Source organism: Oncorhynchus mykiss, chromosome 17, assembly GCF_013265735.2.
Source record: "Oncorhynchus mykiss isolate Arlee chromosome 17, USDA_OmykA_1.1, whole genome shotgun sequence".
Classification (NCBI taxonomy): domain Eukaryota; kingdom Metazoa; phylum Chordata; class Actinopteri; order Salmoniformes; family Salmonidae; genus Oncorhynchus; species Oncorhynchus mykiss.
In genome coordinates, this window is record NC_048581.1 from 9049652 (window position 1) to 9054261 (window position 4610).

Here is a 4610-nt window from a genome sequence, read left to right on the forward strand (position 1 = left end):
TACACTTCCTTTGTGACTGTGGATTTATTACTCAGCAAACAGCTTTTTAATACCATAAAATATTGTACTTTAAATAATGGAGCAATCTGGGATTCCAACAGCAAACGTGGTCACCCCAAAAAAGCAGTCCGTTTTTATGGTAAACAGATGAGGGATGAGACTGGAGAAATGTAACCACTCTCAAATGCAGGATCCTTGGGACTTCCCTACCCTAAACACTAACCCTGACCTTGACCCCTACCATTACCCTGACCTTGACCCCAGCCCTAAACCCTGAGCCTGACCCCTACCTTTACCCTAAACCTCAACTTAAAGGGATACTTCAGAATTTTGACAATGAAGCACTTTGTCTACTTCCCCAGAGTCAAATGACTCATGGATACCATTAATATACCTATACATCCAGTATAAAGGAACTTAGAGTTTCGCAAGACTATGCTAACTTGCGTTAGCGCAATAACTGGAAGTCTATGGTATCTATCTACAAGTATGCAATTTATTGAAATCTCCAAACACCTGTAGTATAACTATTCTCCAATAGAGGGCACTAAACACCAAGGTTAGAAGAAGTTATATGACGGGCCTTTTTTTGCTTGCCACTGCAAAGTTTCTGGCGGTGTCTGAAAGAGATCCTGGAGGGGAATCGGGGGAGCCTAAAGCATTGCGGAATAGGAGGAGCCTAAAGCATTGAAGAATGGGAGGAGCCTAAAGCATTTGGGGAATCGGAGGAGTCTAAAGCATTGCGGAATGGGAGGAGCCTAAAGCATGGAGGAATGGGAGGAGCCTAAAGCACTGAGGAATGGGAGGAGCCTAAAGCATGGAGGAATGGGAGGAGCCTAAAGCATGGAGGAATGGGAGGAGCCTAAATCATTGAGGAATGGGAGGAGCCTAAATCATTGCCAAAACAACCAGTTAATAATACCACAGTTAACCTCTCCACCCTGACCGTCTGTGAGTCAGCATGTAATGAGGGCTTTCCCTGACAGTTGTTTGACTAGCATATTTATAGACAACGTATGTGAGTGTTTTAGGAAGCTGGGGATCACGGCTGTACTCAGCAAGGGCTTCCCCTAGGCTGGCTGACAGTATTTATGGTCTACCGTGGTGTGTGTGTGTGCTCTTTAAGAAACAGACGGGATCACCGCTGTACATATGTGTACAGTAGAAGGAAATTGAATTATTTTCCCACACAGTTTTTTAAAACCTTAATTAGCATGAGCAGTGCAAACGGGTAATAATTATTCATAATAATAATAATATTAAACTTCTATAGCGATTTTTCAACAGATAGAAATCTTAAGGTGCTTCAAGAGCAAGAAAGAAACAACCAATACATAATCATGAGTAGCTTTGCTATAGCTAGCTAGGTCAACTAATACATAAATATGAGTATCCTAGCTATAGCTAGCTAGGTCAACCAATAGAGGCCAAGTATTTTCGTGCATGCATGGAGAGGGACAGTTCTTGGCTTGATCAGAGGAAGGTGGTCAGAGAGATGGTTGATGAAGATGGGAGTCTAAGTGACGATCTTGTAGAGGGCTACTCTGGGAACCAGCCTGAGTCATGTAGCCACTGGAATTCTCCTCCTTTGCAATGTGTAGCACCCACTTGGGTGATTCCTCAGCAGCTCTGGGCGCCAGAAAGCTCTTCACATATACAGTTCAGAGTAGTAGCCAGTCTTCTTCACTGAGCCCTCTGCCACAGCAGCTCTGGGTACCAGAAAGCTCTTCACATATACAGTTCAGAGTAGTAGCCAGTCTTCTTCACTGAGCCATCTGCCACAGCAGCTCTGGGTACCAGAAAGCTCTTCACATATACAGTTCAGAGTAGTAGCCAGTCGTCCTCACTGAGCCCTCTGCCACAGCAGCTCTGGGCGCCAGAAAGCTCTCCACATATACAGTTCAGAGTAGTAGCCAGTCGTCCTCACTGAGCCCTCTGCCACAGCAGCTCTGGGCACCAGAAAGCTCTCCACGTATACAGTTCAGAGTAGTAACCAGTCTTCCTCACTGAGCCCTCTGCCTCAGTACTACATTCCTACTGGATCTCCTATTCCTCTTAAGCTTCAGGTGACTCCTCAAATGAAGGAACCAGCAGCCAGGTGAAACAAGAAGCTGGTACTGTGTCCAGATGCATCATTCAAACAAAAACATAAAACAGCTAGCTATTTAGCCAGCCATGCCATTGACCTGCCGAACAATCTGCAAATCTGTGGGTGAAAACCACCAGATATATGCAATAAAAACGACATGTTACCAAAAACAAAATATCTAAACATATGTAACGGATGTGAAACGGCTAGCTTAGTTAGCGGTGCGCGCTAAATAGCGTTTCAATCGGTGACGTCACTTGCCCTGAGACCTTGAAGTAGTAGTTCCCCTTGCTCTGCAAGGGCCGCAGCTTTTGTGGAGCGACGGGTAACGATGCTTCGTGGGTGGCTGTTGTTGATGTGTGCAGAGAGTCCCTGGTTCGCGCCCGGGTATGGGCGAGGGGACGGTCTAAACCTATTAAAAACACTTCAACATCCTGAGTGGTGTAGCGGTGCTGCATCTCAGTCCAAGAGGTGTCACTGTAGTCCCTTGGCTCAAATCCAGGCTGCATCACATCTGGCTGTGATCGGGAGTCCCATAGGACGGTGCACAATTGGCCCAGTGTTGTCTGGGCTAGGAAGAATGTGTTCTTTAACTGACTTGCCTAGTTAAATTAAGGTTACACATGTAAATATTTACAGAGATTGTTGCAATTCAATGAGAAAATATATATTTCATGATATGCATAACATTACTCAGTGTTTAAATTCACGAATCAGTGATGACGACACAATTCAGCACAGATATGGGGAAACCAGTATCTTTGCTCACACCCTGCAGCCAGGTTTTCACACCAGTAGACTAGCCAGGTTTTCACACCAGTAGACTAGCCAGGTTTTCACACCAGTAGACTAGCCAGGTTTTCACACCAGTAGACTAGCCAGGTTTTCACACCAGTAGACTAGCCAGTTTTTCACACCAGTAGACTAGCCAGGTTTTCACACCAGTAGACTAGCCAGGTTTTCACACCAGTAGACTAGCCAGGTTTTCACACCAGTAGACTAGCCAGGTTTTCACACCAGAAGACTAGCCAGGTTTTCACACCAGTAGACTAGCCAGGTTTTCACACCAGTAGACTAGCCAGGTTTTCACACCAGTAGACTAGCCAGGTTTTCACACCAGTAGACTAGCCAGGTTTTCACACCAGTCAACTAGCCAGGTTTTCACACCATTAGACTAGCCATGTTTTCACACCAGTAGACTAGCCAGGTTTTCACACCAGTCGACTAGCCAGGTTTTCACACCCTGCAGCCAGGTTTTCACACCAGTAGACCAGCTCGCTACGTGAGCAACGCCTTCTGCGGACATGTGATGATGGTTACAAGGCAGTGCAGATTTAAATTTGTTAAGATAATATGTTTAATACGTTATGGTGTATTAAAAGGAGCAGTGTGTGACGCAGTGGCGGCAGCAGGAATATTTCCCTGAGGGTGGCTTGGTCACTGAGTAGGGGTGCTTGCAATAACAAGCAATAACAAGTCCATACCACGTTTAGAAGAAAAAAATGTTAATGTATTCGGTAATGTTACACTTATCCACATTTACCAGAGGGTTCAAATTGCAATGAGTTAGATGCTAGATAGCGTTGTCAGCATAGGCCTATCAAACACATAGCAGAGGCTTCACAGTTTTATGAGAAAGCTATAAATAGAATCCACAGTGGCGGGAGAGGTTGGAATGAAGGCCCAACAGTCAGCCAACACAGACTAGATACATGGTGTCAGAAGGCAGTCATGGAGCAGTGAGCAGTTACCCACTCTGTCAGATTACATTAGTTGCAGGTTTTGTGAAATCTGTGGTTCTGAAACACAATGGCCACCCTCCATGCTGACTACATTGAAGACACATGCCAGATCTCAGAACGCCTGGATTGATGTTCATTAACATATCAGTTAACCACATCATATGGTTTAGCAATCTGACGTGGCACTTAACCATTCATTAATGCAATGCAACCAATAAGAGACTCTGGAATCATGATTCTATATGACCTAAAGAGAAAGGTCCTGTCCCAGGACCATGGAGTGCGAGGGGAAGTTGATCAGACACATTGGTTCCACACTAATGTCACTTCAATGTTGTGAATTTGAACAGATGTAGTGTTCAACAAGTAAATAGGAAGAGGGAAGTGGATTATGAACAGGTTCTGAAAGAGGAAACATTAACTACTGGAGAAAGGAAGTTTAGCTAGAGAACCACAGTCTGTATGTCACATTAGTGTAGCTATTAGAAAGCTATTGGGGTTGTTCCTCACCAAAATGGAACAACAAAATACAGATTTGGGATTTTTCAAATAATTTAATCCATAGAAGGGTCCGTTGGAGGAAGGATTGTTGACATATATTGGACATTTATATCTTAAGACATAACTAATTAATTAAAATTGGAACATTTGTGACTTTTAACAACCCTGTTCTAAACATTGATCATTGGTGGGGTCATCTAGTGGATTGGGCTGTCACTTGTCCTGACTCTTCTGAAAGCCTTGGCGAGGATGAGTCCCCTGCTCCCCACAGAGACGGT